The following is a 24519-nucleotide window of genomic DNA, read 5'->3' on the forward strand; positions in this document are numbered from 1 at the left end:
CGTTTTTTGTCAAAAAGCTTTGATATATACACTCTGTCATCAATAATGTAAAATATTGAGAATAATTGCTCATCATAATCCATTATTCATTAAATAAAATTCCGTTAGCATGCGCCGATAAGTGGAGCATAACCAAAGAATTCTACTCAACCACCATAATTGCGACGCTGAAATCGCAAAATTTTTCTTCCACGAACTTTAAACCAAAAGTAATACATGAAAGAGGCCTCAAACCATTCCACGGACGCTTGATTTATTTTTCCGCATTTTTATTGGTTTTCAAACATTTCCTCAGCGCAGGGATAAGTGCTTAGCGATCCAATAATCTCAATAATTGCGGAAGAGTATTTGCACCTACGTGGAATAGTATTTAAAATATATATATTTCATAAGATTTTTATTTTGTATTATCCTATCAAAAATATACATTTCGAATAAAAACCTTACCTTAGCAAAAAAAATTGACTGAGGTGATCAAGATAAACTGGAAAGAATTAATATTTGTTGAAGAATACGTTATAGCACTTTTTCCACCGGTTTTACTTTGGTACCACGGATTTCAACCGCTAGGTCGTCATAGTATATGCCTGATGATGATATAGCAGTTGACTAGCGTAGTACCAAAGTAAAACTTTCCGTAAAAAGGGCAATAATGTTTCTACAACCTTAACTTAGTTGTTTAAACATGAAATTCTGATCACTCAACCGTCAGGGACGAGAGTGGCTTTTTAAAATCATTTTAAATTCCGAGAGGATGACTGCACAGTGGTAGGTGGCTTAGGAGTCCTTTAGTTAAATTTAATATTTCTTCTGTTTATTGACCTAAATGTTTAACGTTGATTAGCATCTCGGAGTGGACGCCTTTAAGAACGAAATGCAAAGTTTTTGGCAAACGTTTAAGTGTATTATAATACCTTCTTTAGGGCTTTTTTTTTTGCAAGGAGTATGATTTTTTCCTCTACTTCAATTATTCTTTAAATTGTTAATACACAGATTAATCCTTAAATGTGCGTAATAAACGTGCGATAAACTTAGGGATGAAGTAGTACTTACAGAGCGGCTCAAGCACCAAGGCGACCTTATGCACCTGATACTATCTTCTCTCTGAGGGAACAAGAACAACGCACACACCAATGAACATGCCACTGGTCACAGACGGCGACTGACTGGTAAATTCCTGCTTAGCGTAAACTTCCTCCAGAGGTTCTACGGGGGCACACCATCTACCGACCAGCGTGTCACTTCCGTTCCGAGTAGTACGTGCCGGAGCATCGCAACGATACGATTTACGGTTCGATAACTGGAGAGGACAACTGGAATCCGCGTAGCGCGTGAGCGTCTCTCCTTGACCTTCCTCGTTGGACGTTTGACAAGCTCAATGGTTTCACCGAGTCCTCTTGACCTCTGAACTTGAATCCGAAGCATTCGGAGAGCCGGCAACTGCCTCTGACTGCCACCTCATTAAGTCACCGTAAATGCGGAGCCGCTCCGAGAGGTAATTCTTGCAAGTTTTTTTATCCGCTCCGATACGAACCGTGTCAGCATTGTGATATCTAAAAGCAGTTTCAGCGAGCAATTATCACTGTGTATAAATCAACTGCCCGAGAAAAGGAGTTCCTCATATTGTTGAGTGTAATTACGAAGGCAGTCTCGAGTTTAAACGACTCAATCTGTAGTTATCCTAGTTCTCTCTCGATTTATGACTGTCGGATACAAATGACATCTATTGGTGCGCATCAAAACACTCGTATTATTTTGTTTATATATTCTTGAAATTTGGAAGTAAAAATTCTTAGATATTAGTTTCTTCAAACAATGTAAGACAGCTTAGACCCAGATACTAGTCACATAAATATAAAAAAACACCATATGTATCAAATATTGCATTAGAGCCGTTTTCAATTGTATACGCTGACACTTTAATCACGTAGAGAAAATTGAACTAAGAAAATTGAAAACGGTAGAACCTGTACTATTTCTCATCCTTTTTCTTTCTGTATCTTCAGTTCCTTAGAAAATAAGTTCAAATAACACCTTAAAACAAAACGGTAAATAGAAAGCGTTTATTGAATTAAATAATTTATTAAAATAGAAAAACACAAACTGATATGCCTTTACACTTAAAAAAAACTATCCCACCTAAATTGATGACCAAACTATTGAAAGTCGTAAATAAACTTTTTATAATACAACTATATCAATGAAAATAACTCTTTATACTGAGAATAATACAAGGGAAATAAACCAGCACGTAACGCATAGGAATGAATATAAAAAGGAAATAAAGCTTGGGGAGATACAATATCCGGACCACAGAAGAGAGGGCCTTAAAAAAAATAAGTGATAGTGTGCCAGTTCTTAAATATGCGTCCAAAAGTTTCATAGCGTTTTATTTGTTTTGAAATTAATCACAGAAGGGCGTATCACGAGCAAATTACGCGCCAAAAAATCCTTCCCTGTGATCACGAGCAAAGTCATGAGTGTGAGACATACTTATGTTACATTCGCGGCCACCTCTTTTGAGTGAATGCATGAAATATGAGACGAGCGATCACCGCACCAACACGCTCAATTACTTAATGCCAAGTTGCATGGCGGCCGCAATCGCTTTTCACATGGTCGGAATAAGATAATAACGCATTTTGCCGCAGATTATAATCATACGTTCAGCGTACACGCGATAAATCACGCCTGCTTGCTTTTGCGCCCAGGCCGACAGAGTGGAAACCGTTAATGCCGAGTCTATGCTGCCACCCCGGTCGGTTTCCTTGCTTACTTTACTGATGTCCCACATGGGAGCTGAGGAGATTCTCCCACTTCTAGCTAGATGGACGATGCGAGAAGCAAAAAAAATCCAAGAAAGCCGAGCTAGTGTGGACAACAACATTTTCCCTTTAGAGCAAACTGCTTTCCCTTCCTTTACATACACTGGAGACTTCAACGAGCGGCGGTAAGGGAGGACTACTTGCTTGGCAGGATTGACATTGGGTCAACATGATCCCCAAAGGAGGAGACTGGATCGTGTTTTATTAAAAGTATGCCATTGGATTTTTCAAATTCATTTGTGTTTTTCCCAAAGAAATTTTATTAAATTTCTTCGTTATCAGATTATGATTACAGCATTAAGCTGAGAAAAAAACGAAGTTATTAAGTTGTAGTTCTAACAATTGATATCAATCCGTTATTTTCTCGCATGAACTTGGTTTCAAGAATTAATAATGATGAATAACAGTTGACCACTAATTATAATAATTTATTCATGTTAAGCAATATGTTAATACTCTAAAAAACGTAACAGGAACGTCTGTGCGTAAGATGGAATTATTTCCGAAACATGAGCATTCAGCATTGAGTTTTTACATTATGAATAATAAATATCAACTGTACAAACTCATTTCCATATGTATTATTAGGCAACCCATATCTTTGTATTTTAAGTTGCATTAGCTTATTCAAGAGTGGCTCGAAAATCATCAAGACAGCTACTAGGCAGTAAAATGCTTGCTTGGAATTCATTGTTTCCTCCTCCATAGGTTTTCTTGAAATAAACTACGATTCTTTTAATTATTTAAAAGCCATAAGCAAATACAAAGCGTTAGCAAAGGTAAACATTATTAGACAGAAACTTGTTAATTATCAGGGATATCATTATGAAACAAATCACACGCTATTCCACCATTGACGAAAAATATTTATTGACGTTACGATGTATTTATGGCCTTAAGCAAATGTAATTTTAGTCTTAAACACAGTACGTAAGTTTTTGAAAAAAAATGTGCCATACAACGGCTAGGTGACGCAAAATAATTTAGAAAGCAAGTTCTGGCTCAAGGTATTAATCACCAACTACCGGTTAGATGACTAGGATCCGAGCTGAAAGGCTACAACACAAGTATGGGGAAGACAGGAGGAATGTTAGAGATGACCCTTCTCTGGTGCGGACAAAGGAAACTTGACGGCTGGAGTGATGGGTGAAAATTAGGACGGTTTACGGGAATATCCATTTCCAACAGTTTCCACGTGTCCCGAGAATTCCTTTGCCATTTGCCGATTCTCTGGACGGCGGGGAATCGGCCCATTCCGAAGGGCGAAATAAAATATAAAATAAAAAAAAGAAGAACGTTAGATAGTTTGATTGGCGGCGATGACCGGCCAATCCCAACACGCCGCGTCCCTCTGCCGCTTCGGAATCGTATAGTAGGATGTTTTACATCCCATCATCGTCGTAACAGCCTCACATTATACGCGTGCTGCAATAAAATAAAGAGGAACCACCTCACGAGAGCCCTTTAAAATGAAAATATTCTTGAAAAATTACCAGGGAAGGACAAAAGGACTCAAGAGATAATACTTCGCCACTTTTATTTATTCGTTCCGTCCGCAGATATTTTAATTTCGGGCGAGGAGAGATAAAATACCACTATCCCTGGGAGGTCATGGCTGGCCCTTGTCTCCGGAGGTTATATTTTCATCGGCAACCTGCCAGCCATCCCTTCTTGAAGTTCCTTTTCGTTCACAACACACGTTCCGGGCGGAAGATTTTTTTAAAGAGGCATGAAAAATACGCGACAAGAGCTTTGATGACCGTAGCCGTTATTTTTGGCTTCGTGAAGAAGGATTTTGCGATACGGAAACACTTGGACACGGAAATAGAATCGGTGTCAACGGAACTTATGTCTAATTTTGTTGAAATTTATTGTCATTATGAATGAGGCGATAAGCATGAAAGCATCTTTCACGCCGTAAATTATGATACAAACGCGATGCTTGAAGATTCCCAGGCGTATCAGCACATAAAAATGCCGAAAGACAAGGATATAATATTCTATAGGTTTAGCCTGTCTTTAAATTAAATAGCTCCCTAAATTGTCAAGAGGTGTCACTTAATGAGTTTCATACTCCTAAAGAGTTACATTTACTCCTAACAAGAGGTTAAGCTTTAATATGTGCTAATACCCTAAATATGCTATAAATCCATTTAAATTTAATTTATTTTTTCTTGTGTAAAGGCGTCTTAATCCTTAAACTTGAGCGGCAACTGGAATTTACATTCCAACTATTGGTTATAAAGCACTTCCTTTGCAGACGTTACTTTTGAGATATTAAATAAAATTAATTACGTTAATTTCCACTTCGTCAAAAAAAATTTAATGATAATGATGCCTTAAGCGGGCACAGCTCTCTCGAATTAACAAGATAAATTAACTGCGTTAATGCTAATAATATTCTGTAGAGTAGAGTCTACAGTTCCCTAATATAATTGAGAGTTCTAAAGAATTTCTTCGTATATTTCATTCATTTCTGGCGAAAAAATGCTTTATTAAGTAAAATATTAGATACGGGTGTAAAAATCTAATGGTCTGATTTTTAGGGCCCTTATAAGAGTTTTTAGTAGCGTATACCTTTACAGGAAAGTACTCCATCATAAAAAGTCACTGATATCACGAAAGAGTGTAGAAATATTAGTTTAAAATATAAGCCTTAATCTCCTCAGCCCCGGGACATATCTAACGGGACTCCGTCCATCTATTTTTGGTGTAAATTTGATTTTTTCTTGTCAATTAGATGTTAATGAACAAAAGTAGCAATTTATATGAATCGTGCTTCTGTATGATACTGCCATCGGTCAGGAAGCACTGAACTAGTTACAATAACGTAATTTCTTTTAGACAAGGCGGAAAAAATTCAATCGTCGATGTGTTGTGTACAATACGCCAGAAGCGAGGAGGCTAAGCTGTGGAATTGCTTCGCACTAAACTCAGCTTTAATGTTGACCACCAGAAGACTCGCTATTTTTATTTCCGAAATAACTCACTGCCATAATTATGATTCCCACTGTCCCTATTTGGGATTTTTCTTCCTCATAGAAAAATCTCCCCGGGATGGTGGCAGAGAAATTGCGTACGCATGGTTTCGCTAGGTAGGGCCCCCTTTGCTTCCATAGCACTGGGGTGCTTTATCCCTACTCCCACTTCCTTCCAGCCCTTTCCTTTCCCTGGAGGCGTCGGCGGGCTCCGATCGCGACGGCGTCTCCATCCTTTTTCCTTCCACTCCAGCCCCTCCCCGGGTGTCCTGGCGTATAAGCCTCGGGCTTGGTTCCGGGCCCCGGTGGTTGTATCCCAGAAGAGCTCCCCTTGAGCTCTCATGAGATCCTGCCATAATTATGAACCACTATTCTCATTCAAGAATGAAGCGTGAGGCTTTCCAGTCGACCACGTGGAGTAATTTGCACCCAAAGTCCGTGAAGGCAAACGCTTTTGGAGGCCGCTCGCGAGTTCATTTTCTGAAGGTTCCCACCCTAAGGCAACCCTTGCGGAGATTATGTGATGTCCATTACACTTCCTTGACCCGCACCTAACTTCTAACCCGTTGCTCAGAGAGATTAGCGCCCGACCGAAATGAACGTCTCATGAAAACGAAACCAGAGCGTCTGCTGATGGGCGGCACAGAACAAAAATGGCGGGGCCTGTGAATGGATACATTGCGTCATTTCCGGAACGTGCGCGCTCCATCCTTTCCCACTTCCCCAAAGTCATAAAAAAAACGCGAAATGCGCACAGGGCAAGTTTTGTCAAACATGACCGCGTTCTCATGTTCGTGTACCTATCCAAATTCTTTGCAAAGCCCGAGTCAAGTATTAGTATTCGGGCAAAAATTTCTCGTTGCATTAATTCCAGACTTTTTGATCGAGGTGATAATTTCATCCATGATTTTTTCTACCGTTCGACCTAAATAGACCGGCCTAAAATGGCAGTTTTGGTAGTGAGAGAAAAAATTTCCAGAAATTCTTCCATAGAATCTATAATCTTCCACAGAACACCAGAATATAATTTCTATACGAAAAAAACAAGCCATTTTAGAAAAAAATACTAAAATCTATTAAAATAAAATACTTTAAACATCAAATCCTTATAAACTACCAGGGTTATAAATATTCCAAAGTAAAAAATTGTGAAAATTTGACTGTTTCTATTATAAAATTGCTGTTCAGAAGCGAAGTCGTTTATGAATAAATTTAAAAGTTCATACAGAAAGGAGCCAAGTAAAACATTTCGCACAAAGGTGTATATACTGCAAGGCACATACACACATTATAATCACATGGTACTATCAATCACAACATAAATAAATTAACAATTTCACAGTGTATGCTTAATATATCTTTCAAACTGGGATATTTCAGAAAAAAAGACAACCGTAGTGCTTGAAAACTATAAAAATGATTAGTAAAAATTATATATTTGCTAATTCAGACTTAAAGGTTTAGTTATTGGGAGAATTCAGCTGCGAAATGAGAAGGCTTATCCCGTTCTAAGTCGTTATAAAAAGTTTATATACACTAAATCTTTCACTGAGATCAATCTAACATAATTCAACCCCAAATTGAACTCTTGCATAAGAAAAAACCTGATTTAATCTGAAGAAATAGTGGTGGTATCCAATCACCGCCTTAAGAGCAAAAAAAAGAGGAATCTTCCGCAACCTGTAATCTATAGGGCTAATTAATCACCAACAACTCTCCTCCATCTATTACAGGGAATTTAGCTTCTGATAAGGAAAAGTTATAGAAGCTTAACCTGCGGGCCGCATAAGCGGCAAACCTTAGATGGGCGCCCATAATTTACGTCTTTGTCTAATGACGAAGCCAGAAATTTAAATCTCCGCCGCTTTTTTTCGCCGCTGCACACTTGAGTCCCACCCTACAAACTGCGGTAGGTTGGGCGGCCCTGTCACACATTTGAAAGAATCCCTTTCTTCCAAGCCGGATGTGTTTCACACGACAACCGTAAAAATATCATAGCATTTTAAAACTCCAGGCGGAGGTCCTCAAGTGCTTATGCCCACAGAAAAAAAATCCGAGAGCCGAGTTAAAAAAAAAGTCAACCTGAAAAATTACCGTTAGCCGGCTTAAAACCACAGACTCCTAGGCAATCATTGCTGCTAACTTTTAAGTTTCTTAAAACAATGGGATATTTCTTCCTCTAAGCAAGTTGTTCACATTGCGTGTTACACTGATGGGGTACTTGCATTAATACCAATATGCAGATTGAAACGGTTTTTTTTTTCATTTCCAGTTAGCTTTAAAAGACAGTGTTGGATATCGGAAAACAGTGCTTTACGGACATAGGATGGACAAGAAAAAAAGGAATGTTCTACATAAGCAAGAAACAAATCAAAGTTCTGAATCAAATTCAGATTAAAGCTACGCGTTATCATAATCTATTGCATCCTTCTGGTAGATTAAAAAGATATTCAAATATATTCATCGGATAGGTAACTTGAGAAATTAAGATTATGTCGTTTCGTCAAAAGATAGTGAAATCGAACGAAGGTGCGGTGAAGAAGCATATTCAAAATTACAGTTCATTTATTCCCTTCGTGGTTCGACCCGAATCTTGGTTTGTAAAGATGGGGGTAGAGCTCACCCTAAACCAGCCACATGTGTATGAATTCCACCAACTCATGGTGGGGGAGGCAGTTTCTTTTCCTGGTCCACCTCGCTCTTCGCAACGGATTTTGCTTGGGCATGTCCTAAGGCTTCAACCGGGAATATAACCTGGGACCCCTAGATCAGCTTCCTCGCAATCTACCCACTAGGCTGCCACGTTCTATAATTGTAAGTTATTATTCCGGCAGAGTTAACCATTCACTGGAAATTTACTGAGCACTTATTTACCCTAAATCCTTTCATCGAACTTTAAATATAATAACTTGAATTAATTTTATACCTTGAACACACTATTTACCATTACCTCACTGAATATTTGTAATTAATACCACTGATCTGTTTAATGTTAGCCGATCCTAAAACGAAAAAGTCTTTGAAAGGTATTTATATGAACCTGTCAAGTAATTTAACCGACAAAGTTGTTGCCTTTGGTTAAATACTGGATAGGGAAATAAACAAAGCATAGAATGCTTTAGCGATCATTTACTTCCGTTAACAACAAGACAGTTTTTAATTTTGAATACTGGAATGAAAGCAAAATCTGCCGCCACGGACGAAAGAATCACATGAAAGTAAGCATTGATGCTTTCATAAATATTCCTCATGGATGAGTAATAAAAATTAGTTACACTAAAAAGAAAATGTAAATAAACAGTGAAAATATTCGCGAAACTGAATTAGTATGCTCGTAATAAAAATAGGAACAAGCAGTATAGGTACCAAGCGTGAAAGAAACAAAAGTGAGCCAAAAATGTATTTCATACAAATTGATCATTCAACTAATTATCATGACCAGTATTAAGCGAACGTTTATTTTCATGAGATAAAGTAATCAGAGTTTATATAAATAGGCTTTATCATACTTATGCTAATGAAAGGAAGTATCTACTGGATAACACACATTTCATAATTTGCAGTACCTATAAAGCTTCTATATCATCTTCGATGAAAGATGTGGGCGTCACTGATTACCATTCAAAGTAGTGAACTGATTCTAGCATCATATTAAGGTAGCTCTATGTCTCCTTCTCGATGTTCCCACCGCATAAACCTACCAAAGAAAACCATGACACGTACCTATTAGGCAAAAAAAATCACAATGAAGCCGTGCTGAATGAGATATTGGAGTTAAGATTACGCTGAAAAATCCACACATGTCGGAGCTGAAAAAAAAATTATACCGGTTGAATCTTAATTGGAGCAAACTGTGCTCAAAAATTAAAATTCAAAATACGGATGAAAGAATGAACAAGGACGTGGGAAAATAAAAACTTGGATTAGAAGTAAGTCAATTGTGGAATTAACGGCAACGTAATCGATTATTTTGCACTGTAGTAACAGAATTTTTTGCGGCGTTTGGTGCATCGTGAGAACATTTTTATGCCATTAAAGACCTAGGACATTTCCCATCGTCAACATTAGTTATTATCACCTTTCATTCCTAATGTACGTGAATGCAAATTACAGGGAAAAATTGCATTAAAATGAGAACACGAATAAAAAGCACATTGCATCAGTCTGAATTTTCAATGTATTATAAGAATAAGAAAGCGGTAGAAAAACCAACGCTATGCTATCACACACTCTGAATCAAATTACCCCTCATTTCCTAAATTCGAAGATTAAAAACTAGTCTTTACTGATAAATACCATCGGCGAGTGACTTCCACATTACCAGTGTAGGGCGTCATTTACGTTCTATGGGCCCTCTCGTATTACAGATTTTTTTAATGGTATACTATGGCTTCCCGCGGGAATTGAACCCGGGACCCTTCCATCAGAAGCACTCTACTTGGAAATAAAGAGATAAAACTGTAAGGTTCACTATTATTTAATTACGGGCACGACCCGGGTTTAGTAACTTGGTAACCTGGCGATGTAACCAAGTTACGAAACCCGGGTCGTGCCCATAATTAAATAATAGTAAACATTAGAAAGTTTTATTTCTTTCTTTCCAATATGGAGAGGTTTCACAAAATAAAGCCTGAAGTTATTAGTTATATTTTGGAAGCACTCTACTCACTGAATCATATCGTTTCCGATTTTCACCCATGAAAACTGAGATATCAACATTCCTCTTTCAATCCTCATGCTGGATGCAGCGATAGTAATTAAGCCAACCTCAAGATATGCATGTAGCTGAGTGGGAGATTTGGGTTTACCGTTCTTATGTGAGGGCAAATCCTTTGTGAGACTTGATTTCGGTGTCACCAGCTGACTTCGACAGAGATAAAACATTAACCACAATCCTTAAAGCCGATACGCATTTAACCTCAGTGGCAGGAATGTTTATTGAACGCGAACAATCTGCGAGACAGACCAGGTGCTTCCAGGGTGAAATGCCCAGTAACCTCCACTCGACGTTGACAGACGAAATATTCCAGGATTTTCCACGAAACTCGTCGCGGTGGAATTCTTTAGCCTCGGCAGTTCATCCAAGACGAATTCCGCAACGGCGCATCTTCTTTGTTTGCATGATAGGTTAAGCTTCCAAGCAAATCATTAGCAAATCCCGTTATCGGGGTGCGAAGAGGTTAACGATTGCCAAATACTTTCGATGTGATTCAGACCCTTCGGGGGGGAGGGGGAACAAAGAAACAATGGACGAACGCCAATGAATTGGGCCATTGTGCCCATTTTATCCTCTTCCCATCGATTCAACGCGGACGAAAAATCTTCTCACGGCTGCGAAGTGTAAACAGCCGGCCGCCCTGTAGCGAGTCCCGCGCGCTGAGTCCGCTGCTGACCCTGTTCCTCTCTCTCGCTTCCCATCCGATATAATAGCCCGTGGAAATACACGACGCACTATCTGAGTACTACATGGCCTTTATCTCGCACCTCCCTTCCTCATTACGCCTTAATTAAACAGTTTTCACGCCTATTTTCTAACAAGAGGGCAGTTAAATAACAGGGATGCCGACTTACAAAAAATATTGGGGGGATCCAAACCGGGGGTGCAGCCCTGGGAAATTTTATAGGTAGTGAGTTTTAAGTTTTTTAAGCATTTAAGAAGAGTCACATGATCAAAATTAGAACCATGATAACATGAATCTCGATATCTGGACACTCCGAGGAAAATCGACAAGCCTGACACATTTATTCCTCACACCCATAACGAATTTTTAAGGGGGCTCGGCCCCCCTCAGGCCCCATGGTGTCGGCGCCACTGTTAAATAAACCTTAACTCATCTGCATTTCGCCCAAAAAAAACCACTGCAGTTCACACACTTTTTAACTTACAATCATATAACGTATAACCTTCTCATCTAATCAAACAAGGTTAATTTTGATCTTAGCTGACAATATTGCAATATGTTGAAATGTACTAAGACCAATCAAATCCCACCTCGATTCAAATAATAAATATGTTCAGTTCCTCAAGTAAACTATGCCGTCGTTAATGAATATTTTCGATTGTCTCTCAATTCTCGATCGCTCTAAAACTTTCCCTTCTGTTCCATTAGGTTTGCCGAATACCATTAGGGAGAGGGACACTTTTCATTTCTCTTTCCTTGGCATTAGATTCTAGAAGTTTGAAGCCGTGTATCCCATCAGATAAAAGGAGTGAAAAAATCCAAAAAAATATTCAAATATTTATGAAGAAGTATAAAAGAAAAGTACCGAATTATTACATCTTTTATTTACAGAGGACAGTGAATGAAGGTATAGCATCAATCACGTATATTTCTTTTGGCCGTAAAAATGTTCTAAATACTGAACTGGATCTCTCAATTGTTTCTCGTATTTCTGCCATTCAAGCATTGATTCAGTTTTATTCCGATAATCTTTATTTCGAACAGCAGTAATTCAAACCAATATTAGCTCTTCCATTCCACCACTATTTGATAAGCTACGCAAGTATTCCTAACGGCATCATTACGACTGCTTATCTTCCCATTTAACAAAATATTTTTCAAATCTTCATTCTTGCAATCTCTTCGGATGAAACCCTCTTAATACTATTAGTACTATCCCTTAACATCACATCCCTTACTCCAGTGCTAGGCATTTTCCCGAATTTTAGAAATTTCTAGTAATTTTACTTCAGTTCTTAGAAAGTTGAAGTTGAATCTGGCATATCAAAGATTCTACCATAAGGGGTATTTTCTTTACGCTAACTCGACTAAAGAATAATTCTAGGTAGATATCCGACCACAATATTACAACGGAAATATAAAAGTTGATCATATTTAAACGGACGTAATATTACGTTGCCTGCAGTTATACGAAGTTTCTCGAGAACATATATGACGTCATTAGTAGAGATACGTGAAAATCGCACTTTCATTTTTATTTTATCGCACTTTCAATAACAGTGTATCGCATTTTGTAGCGTCTATTTCTTATTTTCATAATGAGGTAGATGAAGATGAAATGAAGTGAAACACAGTTATATGACAAAATACAGAATATTTTAAATAATTATGTCGTAGAACAATAATAAATTAAGGAATGAGACGTATAGTGGCGGAGGTGTAGCTTGCCCGCGCCCACTTGTAGTTCGCGGCCACGTAGAGTCCCAGCCAACTAGCAGCTGGCCAGTCGCTCACATGCTTTAAGCGGTGAGTGTCGGCGGAGCATTTAAACTGCGCTCGGCACAAAATGTACGAATTTTTGCCGTCGAAAAGGCAAATTTGCGTAAAAATATCATAAAATTCCAGTCATCGCATCTATATCGCATTTATTGTATTTGCGACTTTCACGCATCTCTAGCCATTAGCACCCAAAGTGTTAAAGCAGAAAATCCTCAATCAAACAGCCGAGAGGGGCTCTCGATGAGTTCAGTGCCGTGTCGTTCCGGATTCAGGGTTGGTGAGCAGTGAAGTGATTAAGATCAAAGGAACACAAATTATCCCGGGTGAAATTTCGAGGAAAGCACCGCTCCGGCTGATCGATCACTTGTGCCACGGCCGATAATTTCGCGCCGCAAATCGGCGGTTCCCTTCGCGGGATATTTAGGACCACGACGGCGATGGGCGGTCGGGAAGGATGACAAATGGTGTTCGAAAAATAAACAGAAATTTTGGACCGCCGCATAATCGCTGTATTTCCCTATGCAGCATACGAAAGGAGACCGATTTGAGAAATTGAGTAATAATAATCCGAAAAATACGTTATGGAATCGTAAAAATCCAATTGCAATTATTTATTCGAAGCAAAAATAGAGATTCATTAATTTAAAAAAAATGGCGAAGCTGGTCTAACCTATATTGTATTTTTTAAATGAAAAATTAGTCATTTTGAAAAACATATGCGTAAAAATATCAAATCAAGACGTTTTTGTCGTATTTTAGCTCAGGAAAGGAGTTTGAGTGATTTTTTATTACTATAATTATTAAATAATACGTTCATGATAACAGCATAAGAATATCATAATTTACTCATTAGACTGCACAATTGAATATTGCATAAATACCGCGTATTCTGATTACTCACGGAGAAAAATATCTCAAATAGTTATAAAGCGTTGTGAAAGAAAAAGATATGGAACTTCATTCGGAAAATTTTACTCCTATATTCATATAATGTGAAAATACTGATTGGCTCATAAATGTTTTAGAGCAATTAAGAAATCTGCCTAAGCAATATGGTCCACGGGAGTTCAGGAACTTGAAAAAGAGTTAAATATGCGGGAAGAACACCAAATCTTTAAAACCCAGGTCGAAATATATACATTTGCCATAGATAAACAGTCATGGGAACGAAGGGTAGTGAAAGTAAACGGAAACAGCATAGTAGTAATTTTTGGAAATCATCTCCGCGTTGATCCAATATTGATTAAGTCAGAACCTAAATATTGTCGATCATATTTTTTGCATATTGCCCTAAATAGTAGTTGTTACCTTGTGAACTAGTAATAACCAGATCCCAGTACGTAGGCATCATGTCAACAAATACGTAATTAGGCAACCGAAAACGATTAGGCTGCCTAGATAACTGCATCATAGGTAATATAACATTGTGTGGTGAACGTTAAATGATTTATTCATATAACTCGAACCATGCTGTAGATTTTTAAAATTTTGATTTACTGTTGCTACAAAACCCATGAATTTGTTAAAAACGTGCAATTGTACTACCAAGTTCTTCGAACATCTCGTAAGACTCCAACAGCTATTGCCAAGAAATTAATGGACAAATTGTGCCACCAATTTCTTTATGTATAAAGTAATGAGAAAAACATAAGAAAAAACGAAAGCGTCTATTGTGAGCCTATTGCGAGTTGAGCAATTTTTGGAAAATTCGAGATTCCATAACTCCAACAATAAGTAGATCTATCCAATGGCGAAACAATGGAATTACAAGGACCGCAAATGGTAGCAGTGGATACGTGCGCTGTGGTACCCAAATACTGGCAGAAATACATCACACCCAATGGGATCTTACATAAGACCTCGGTGATGAATTATTTTCTGTAACAAAAGATAATAGAACCCGAAGATTCAATTATGATATAGAGGTAATTTTCCATTTTGAAATAAATACTTTAAAATTTCCACCACTATAATCGTAGAAAATCGCTAGTATTTACTTCAATATTTAACAAGAAAATCTACCTACCCGCATAATTTAGCCCACGAGGGTCCAAAAACTAAATTACCATGAACTTACCCATGTGACAATAGTAAGGAAGCACGTTGATGTACCCTGATTGAGGGGGTGAGAAGCCAAGGTGTTCAAGTGATCTTTTCTAATGGAGTTATGTACAGAAATTAATAGAAAAATGCACAAAAAATTGGTGGCCAAGGAATACGAGTGAATTCCTGTTCTGTGCTGATATCGAGTGGAAAATCAAATGCCCTAATGAATATCTAGTTTATCTCGTTTGTTTTATTTAGCTCATTTCTGTAACTAACTATCTTTAGAAAAAACTAATCATTTGTAACCTTTGACTTCTAACCAGTGACGTCATGAAAAAATTAACAGTGCCGGAACGCACTTTCCGTAACTTTATTTCGAAGTTCAATATTACATACCATATCTCTGATTATCATACATACTGTGTGCATACAATATCTCTGTGTTTTCTGTTTATTACAAATTATTATTTACATTTTATTACAAAATGTAAAAAATTTGTTTCAGTTACGAATATTAGAAATTTTGAGGCAAAAAATTGATAACAGTGTTATTTAACTATTATGCCTTTCATTAGCCAGTGCCTGAAAAGCTTTCCAGCACGTTCCGGCACCACGACACCACTGCTTCGAACACCTTCAATTCTAACTGAAAAAATACCACGCCAAATGGGACGTCACGTAAAAGACTCCGAGAGTCAGTGCCACGAAATTAATGGCCAAACCATTCGGCTATGTGCATGCATTGCACCCCACCAAAACACCTGCTACACCAAAAACTCCGTGAGAGAGAACGGGAGATTACAAGAAGGAGGGTCTGGTCCGCTTGACCAAGAGACTTTTCTCACGGATTTTTTATTTCGGCAGTGGGACTTGGGGTGAGCGGCTTAAAAGGATGACGCTGAGACGGGAGGGGATGGGTGGAGGGTACAGCAAACACTTTACTCGACGTCTCTTACGGAAAACGGCTTTTTCCCATAGACCCACGGGAAATGCGCGAGGATTTGGGCATGAGACGATGAACGAGCGCGGGGAAAAATACGTAAATTACTCGTCCAAATAAGGGGGAATTTCACGAGTCTGAGAGCTATTATAATAATAAAAAATGAACGAAAAAAGCATATTTCCGTTGGCAGTCAACGTGAGGTTAGATGCATGGGATTTTTTGAACGGTTGCGTGAAAAAGAATACGGATGCGATAACACCCTGCCATGGAAAACTTGTAATTTTTTTAAGATCCTTAATTTATAGAGCAGCAAACCTGCAAGAAAGATTGCTGCAACGATATCATCATGCACAGGAAACAGAAAATGTTAACATTAATCACAGTGTGTCATGGAGTTAGCAAAACGAACAAACAAACAAAACTCCAAGAAGGATTAATCGGAGTATTTAAGACAAAATAAGGGAGACTAAAAGAACCAAATAGCTAAAGCGTCAATAGTGCCCATGCTTCACGATATATCGTTTCACTAAATTGAATCATCTCTTAAAGCGATTATTTATCTCTGAGTAACAGAATCAGTTCTTCGATAGTAGACAATATTTTTTGACAGTCTACACTCGTCGATAGAGTGGGTGGCTATCGAATATGCGTACTAATAAGAGTGATATTTATTTTGAAGAGTTAATATTATAATGATTACCGCAAAGTTAAAGCGATTTATAAATAAAATCAACTGATTTGGGCGTTACTTGGTGGAACGATGATATGTTCATGGTGAAACAAAACACGGTACTGTTCCACAAACTTTTTATTATTAGCCGTCAACTAGTTTCGACGTTTATACCGTTATTATCAAGACTAACAGTCTGTTACTATCTGTTAGTTTGTCTGTTTCTCTCTGTAACTATCTGTTAGCCTTGACAATGACGGTATAAACGCCAAAACTGGTTGACAGCTAATAATAAAAGGTTGTGGAATAATACTGGGTTTTGTTTCACCATCAACGATTTATAAATGTCTACACCAATTCACGCCGAATTGATACCATTTATCAATCAACGCTTCGACGACAAGGTTAGTGTAGATTGGAGAGGCTAAAGGTCACTCCAAGCTAAACCACAGACTTTTAACCTTTTATTTTAACCATGATAGAGGGACCAAACCAAATCCATGGGCCTCCTTGGACCGCGAGGACTTTTCTATTGAAGTTTACAAATGACCAGATTCGATCATATCACAGATACGCTCTACCCACAAGGTCAACATGCTACCCAGTATAATGAATAATACAGAGAAAAAATGGATTCAATTACGATTCTTGACAACTAACAGATAAGTTTTAAAATTATATCTAACAGGAAGTCAACATTGGAGTGGGAAAATTAATCACTAAATTAGAATATAGAAATAAGACCATATATAATCTACATACATCGGTGGATCGATGTATGCCCAGACTTGCCTAGTATGACTTCAACCCCCAGCACGGTGCGTGGCGACCACGATTCAAATTTGAAGAGTTCCATGAGTCTCATCATCATCATCTCTAGTCAACAATCCTAAGATTGGTTTTACGCAGCTCTCCACTCAATTATTCTATCAGCAAATATTTTCACTCCTACGCATTTCTTCCCTTTCGCATCCTCCTTTACCTGTCCATATATTTCGTTCGATGTCTTTCTTTTCCGTGGTTGCCATCTACCTGTCCCTCGACGATTGTCTTCATCAGACCATCATGTCTCAAGATACAAGATCCTATAAGGTTGTACCGTCTTCTTATCAAAGTTTTCATGAGGCTTCTCTCCTTCTCTCCATAGGACTTCCTCATTACCTACTGGGTCGATTCATTTCATCCTCATCATTCTTCTGTAGCACCATATTTCGAAGTCCTCTATCCTTGATTACTCCGCGGCTTTAATTGTCCATGCCTCACTTCCGTTGAGAGTAGCCTGCTGTGGGTCTACCATGCTAAATCAAATGAATATCGGAGGTGCAAATAGCCCATCGATTAAGCCTACCTCGATCCACTCAGGGAGAATGACTGCAATCGCTCCAGCCGATGAACCAGTATCCGGATGCTGAGATCCATCCATTCAACCGCTCGCCTCCTCCATTCATTCCGTTCAACTTTCCCCGTGCGCGGCGTAAAAGGGGAAAGGATTGTTTTCGTGCCAAAATTAAAATTCAAGATTCCAACCCAGATATGAGGATGAGCTCAGTCTTCCCATTACCACGTAATCTCTATCGTAGAATGAACGTCTTCTTCCGTCCTCAACAGCTGGTGAGCGAGGTAGTCTTACACTTAGATACAAAAATTATATACTTCATTCGCTACCTATTATTATTGAGAACGGGGACGCAGTGATATTGAGAGTTAAACCAATAGATACATTTTTAATTATTCCCTTTTGGACCAAAAATTATTACTGCGAATCTTGCAACTTTTACATGCTGAAACCACGGCAGTAATTCTCTTCCTTCTACCTGTATGAATATATTTAATGGCTAAGTTTTGCAGGACAGTTTTAGCGCTATTCTGTCATTAAAATGAACCATTCTCTTTAGTTACTATGAAGTTATATCTCTGAAACTTCTGATTGGCTCTCCTGAAGGCATAAGGTAAAAATCACTCGACACTTCCTACTCAATGTAATCTCTTACTAATTCTCTTCTACGATCATTTGCTCATAGCCATACCTTAGATGCTATGATATCTATTAATGCATTGTGTAATCGTCACGTCCTCCTAGAGAAAACATCGAAATAGAAATATTTTGATAAATTTGTCAGAATTTAATTCTCTTTCCATCATTACCGCAAGGGCTTCAGTGCTACTTCCGTGCTGTAAGGTAGACCAGTAGTAAAACAGTAAGAACCTACACATCAAACGCAATAAGGTAAAGACAGTTTTTAAAATAGTACAAACGTGCCGAAGAAGCTTTCATGACCTGGAGTGAAAAACAGGCACATTGAACGTGCACGAAATATTTATTTTTCCGGGTAGATGACAGCGGGAGTAACTTTTCAGTGGCTAGCCGCGAATCATTACAACTTCTGATTCACCTGATGAGCATTCATTAAAAAAATTGTGCGCGGAGGAAAATATATCCCATATTCTATGTCTCCTCTAAATTTATGATTTCTGCATGGCGTCACACAGGTGCAGGTTTAAAATGAATACCAAATTACTGACTGCAAATTTCCAAGACTCAGGTGAGCTTATATCTCTATTGGAAAGAAGGTGATATACTTTGGCATGGCTTTCAGTATCCTTGAGTCGAAGACGGTTTTCGTCATTCCCTCTTAATTTTTCATTACATTCTCCCTCTATCGTCTCCCATATATCTGCCTTGTTAGTTTTCTTTCACCACCAATTATGCCTTCCAAAACTTAGTGCCTACCTATTCCTCTTCACTCATCTCGCCTTCTGGATGCGGAAAAAGACCCAAAGAGCAAATATGCCATCTATGTACCAGTTATTTAACTCACAAGTGATTCAACCCGGAACTTGGTTTGGAGTAGTGAGGGCAGAGCTCAGCCCAGGCTAAGCCACAGGGGTGTAATACAAAACATTTAGGTTAAGCAGAGAGCAAACATCCTATGCACATACCAGTTCTTTAACTTAGTCAGTGATTCAACCCGAAAGTTGTGTTGCAAAAGTAGAGCTTAAAAGTAGAGAGTAAAAGTAGAGAAAGGGTAGAGCTTTACCCAAACTAAGAAACAGTTGTTCAACATCACACATTCGGGTTTAGGATCACCAGTTCCTTTCCTTTGTCCACCTGGTACCCAGAGAATATTTGTATCAGTGTATCCGAAGGCTTAATTGGGAGGAATTCAAAACCGCTACTATTCGACCAGCAGCCAAGCGCTCTACCCACTGGGCTGCCTCGCTCCCCACCAGTACTTAACCGGGCAAAAATAGTACTCGGGCACAAAAATCGCAGGAATGCAATCGAAAGTACGCCAAGTTGGCCACATCACATTTCTCCCTTCCCCACTCCCGTCCTCCTTGATGCTCGGCGGTTGGCAACGCCGATTCCAGCGACCGAAGACGAAAGCAGAAGAAGACTGAGACTCAGTCCGGTTTCCCACTCCCAAACGGCCGCGGAAGAAGAAGCAGGAGAAGACGAAGAGGGAACGGGAGAAAGGTGGTGAGGCAAAGGGGAGGAGGAAGAGATGTTGGCGGCAGGTTGCGGCCGCCGACGAGGCTTTTATACGGGATAAGAAGAGAGAGAAAAGGATAGGAGGAGGAGGAGATCCTTACGGTTTTTCCCGTCGAAGGAGAGGTTGGAGAGAGAGGAGGAGGCAAATTGCTTCGCTCGCCCCAGCGGTGTGGGGACTTAAAGGTTTCGATGCTGGCGGTGGTGAGGGACGAATGGTATGGGTGGGGTAAGGCTTTTCGGTTTTATAGCGCGGTGGTGGGGATGGTGGAGGTATCCGCAGCCTCTAGAGTCGAACAGCACAGGTGGAGGAACGGAGCGGAGTCTCGAGTGGTGGTATGCTTCATTCACATTACGATTGTTCCAGCGATTGTCGGAACTATCGTGCATTCACACGACGATTGTTAAAACCTGTGCTGCCCTCTAGTGCTCAGATCTAAATTGGACGGGAAATTGACGGTTAGCAGAGCTGCTGAGGTATGAAGCGATAATATATTACTGTGTTCAACGTGTATTTACCGAATAATTTTTCTTCCACCCATATTCTTCCTTCCTAGAACAAATCCATGAAAAAAATTGAGCTTCACGAGCTTTTCGTCTTTTTCTTGTTGCTTCCGTTTCCGGTCTCTCAGCGCCTAACCATCGTAAAGTGGCAACGTTCGGAACTACGTCAACTATTGTCAGGACATGCATTCACCCGGCTAGTTCGGCCAACTATCGTTAGGACGATGGCTCGGACAATCGTAATGTGAACGAGGCAGTAGGTAGCCTTTGAGGGGGTTGGGAAGGCATTCCGCCGCTCTGGGTGAGCCGGCAGTAGGATGATGCGGGAAGTAGGGAAGGGTGTCAGAGGGGCACGGGAGGGGATTGCGGGAAGGGTGGGGGGTGAGGATGGGGCGGTTGGGCAGCAGGACAACGGGCGTATCCATCCTCGACAACAAAACTCTTCAGGGCTCGCGGAAAAAATTGAAAAAAAAGAGTTTTCTTTTCTCGAGTAGAATAAAACGGTGGAGGAACGCGCGAAGCATTCACGACCGGCGTGCCTCACCTCGACCCCGCCAAACCCCTGAGGGCCTCAAACCACTCCTTCGCCCGTTGAAGTCTCCGCGTTTTTTTTATCTCTTCCCCGCGTCCTCCGCAGGAAGAAAAAGAGATCGCGCCCGAGTTTTTGGTTCAAGTCGGGGAGTCATGAGCGGTAATGTGCGAGCATTTTTCCGGGTCATAGTTCATTCCTTCCCTTAATCATTTCAAGTCCTACCGTTCCCTGGGCATAAATTTGGACAAATTTAGCGTAAAAATCCTCTCAACTCAACAAACGTACATTGTGGAACTTTGGCACGATATTAACCCCTTTATAAACCAATTTTGCTTCTAATTAACATAATTAATATATACCTTTCCAGTTACATTCAGGAAAGATTAAAACTAAGAGTTCTTTTGCGCAGTAAAGTAATGGCGAAATATGTACCTGCAAAAATAATAATGATTGAGCGGAAAATTTTCACATTTTTAAAATGAGAAATCTTAAAATTTAATTACTCCCAGAAGCAGCTCTGGGTTAGAAAGGGCTAAAATACAAAGTATGCACGGCTACTTTTTACCTCCGGGTTCAAACACAATGTTGCTCATCACATGCTAGAATATAACAATAACTCATTGAAGTGAGCTATATCTGGGGGTTTATCTGGGTGCAATGCAATCTTAGGGGTTTAAAAACTATATTTTTCTTATATTTATGTTAAGAAATGTACTAGTCACCGTTTAACATAATTTTCGAGAAATTCGGGAAAAAATACTACTAAAATACTATGGATAGCAATATGTTGTGAAATATAGAAGAGATCAATTAGGTAATTTACAATGAACCGCTTGTGCTATGCTGACCTCAACACAGTTTACCGCCTCAGGGCTTAATCACTCCTTCTGCTGTCCCTTCGACCGTTGAAGTCTCCGCGAATTTTCACCACAACCAAATCCTTTGCTTCCATTGCAAATGGAAACATTGCACCCGAGTTTTTGGTTTTGCTCAGGATTCAGGTATTGATCAGGTATTGCACGACCATTTTCAAGGGTCATAGCTCATTCATCCCTTAATCGTATCCACATTCTAAAGAATATAATCAACGCTTGGAGACAAGCTGTTGCGGAAAATCTATTTCTGAGATATTGCAGTACCTCAAAATGGCGTACCTATTTATGCGTAGAAACAAGTTGTGCGGTGGAGTAATTTAAGTAGATATTAACGAAAAGTTTTCCATATAATTCCATTTCAAGTTCTACCATTCTCTGGACATAAATTATCGATGTCACATTAAGCAAATTCAATAAAATACGGCAGTATTTTGTGGAATGCTGATACGATATTAAAGAAAAAAAATAATTGCAATCTGTCGTTTAGTTTCTCCCTTAAGAAGACCTTAAGACGTTGAAATGAGTTGTAGTTGAGGAAGACACCGAGGGGTTCCGGAGTTTTAATGTTACTTAAGAGTTAAATTAAAGCTACACAGCGTGTTACATATTTTCCTTATGGAATTCCAAGAAAAATAAAATGCATTGAGTTTAAACACATTGTGAAATAAAAAGAGATCATTATGAATAATGTACCATAAGTTGCTTTTATTTTTCTGATCTCGACCGTCAATCCCCAGAGGTAAAATCGGTTAACCACCTTCTGCTGCCCCTTCGCCAGAGTTTTTCATCATCTCTCTTGCATCCTCCACTCCGGTCGCAGAAAAAAAGAGACCACGATGAGGGTTTATGCTCAAAACAAGGACTCAATCACTGATAAAGTTTAAGAGCATGGAAAATTTTAGAGGATGGACAATGGGCACAAATCGACATTATCATTTACAGCTAATTTTAAATTAACTATTACATAACTTACCAATTTAATTACTCGCACGGTACATTGAACCAATATTTTGGTAAATTAACAAAAATACAATGGACATAATGGTTCAAACACCTTACCAACATAGCATAAAAAAGGTTAAAAATTCTGATTTACCTATCGTATGATTCAGGCTACAGTGCAGGGGAAACCTTGTGAACTTAAGTACCATTGGCCCTCGGCCTTTGCACGGTCATAGAAAACTTTGAGGAATACCTTGCGACGTCTTTACTTAAAAGACCAACTTCTTCCTTCATCATCTTACTCTTGAAACTAAGCCTCCAATTCCTTACGGCATTGAAGCAACCAACTGCGTACGTCCTGTTTTCCGATTCGCATTTTCTGAGGTATTGCTCATTCTACGCCTCGCCCTTAAACTGTGGGGAGCAATACCGCTCCCTTCGTCCTCCTAATTGAATGCGCGATTATCATAGCGACGACACGGCCATGCGTTTTGAGGACGCCTCCCCTTTTTGCATTATCTCTCAGGAGATAACCACCTGCGAGGAGAATGGCTTAGCACGCGCACAGCTGACCCCGTGGGAGACTGGACGCTGGCTCTCACGAGGGTCAGAGGAGACGGCGAATGGGAATGAGAGGGCAAAGGCCAAAGGTACTTAGGATTCCCCATCGTCACAGCCTGAATCACACGATACTTGACCTTGTGCAATACGAAAATGCTTTCGGGTACAAGATGCTCAGACTCAACTTAAGCCTGCATAAAATTTCATGCTAATGGTGGCTTTCACATGAGATTAGAAATTGTACAATATCTTTTTATGCATAACAACTTCATAGCAATGTTAATATGATAAGTGAACGGCAACAGAGCACTACTGCAAGTTACGAGCTAACTAGCGCAGCATGAATCACAAAAACCAGTTAGCTAGTATGAAATTTTGGTTGATAATGATGCTAAAATATTTTATACGACAGTAGGAAAATATAGTAGTACAAGAATGGACAAGATCAAGTGCCGTATGGTTCAGGCTTCAATTTTATAAGTAATATTTCCATCATAACGTGCCACCTCAAAGTAATCAATAGTAACCAGGTCAGTTTTTTATCTTGCCCGTTTTACGAGATATTTGACCCAGCAATAGGATTTTATCCATAAAAATCACGGGGTCTTTTAGCGTTACCCAACATATTTTGAAAAAAATTTCACAACGACTGCTACCTCATCCATGCATGAAAAATATATTTGTATACGTACAATTTTTAGCCACAACAGGCCATTGAAAACTTCAACTCTTATCTTTAAAGCCAAGATAAGGATGTCAACTTGTCATAGAAAACAATATTTATAGAACTAAAACTGTCAGGTCTCTTTACCGGGCACACAGAAAGGTACTTTCAAAAGACACAACACGCAGCAGAAAAAAATTAAACGAAAATTGAAAATACTTATCGCTGAGTAAGCCTTTGGACGGTGGAAAAAAATAAAATCTAAATATTTACCCCCCCCCTCCCCCGGTCAATCCCTAATAGAACAA

The 24519-nt window shown here is 39.2% G+C and overlaps 1 protein-coding gene across 2 annotated transcripts in view; it reads right to left on the minus strand.

Annotated features, from left to right (window-relative positions):
- The window catches only part of LOC124164164, a 115362-nt gene that overhangs the window by 59829 nt on the left and 31014 nt on the right, over positions 1-24519 (minus strand). The window contains exon 1 of one of the 2 annotated variants that reach the window (XM_046541365.1): positions 1054-1138. The exons of the other annotated variant lie outside the window; for it this stretch is intronic. The gene's annotated coding sequence lies outside the window, so the exon portion shown is untranslated. Of the gene's footprint in view, positions 1-1053; positions 1139-24519 lie in introns of those variants that run through there. 2 annotated transcript variants of the gene reach the window in all.

The sequence above is a fragment of the Ischnura elegans genome, chromosome 8 (assembly GCF_921293095.1).
Source record: "Ischnura elegans chromosome 8, ioIscEleg1.1, whole genome shotgun sequence".
Classification (NCBI taxonomy): domain Eukaryota; kingdom Metazoa; phylum Arthropoda; class Insecta; order Odonata; family Coenagrionidae; genus Ischnura; species Ischnura elegans.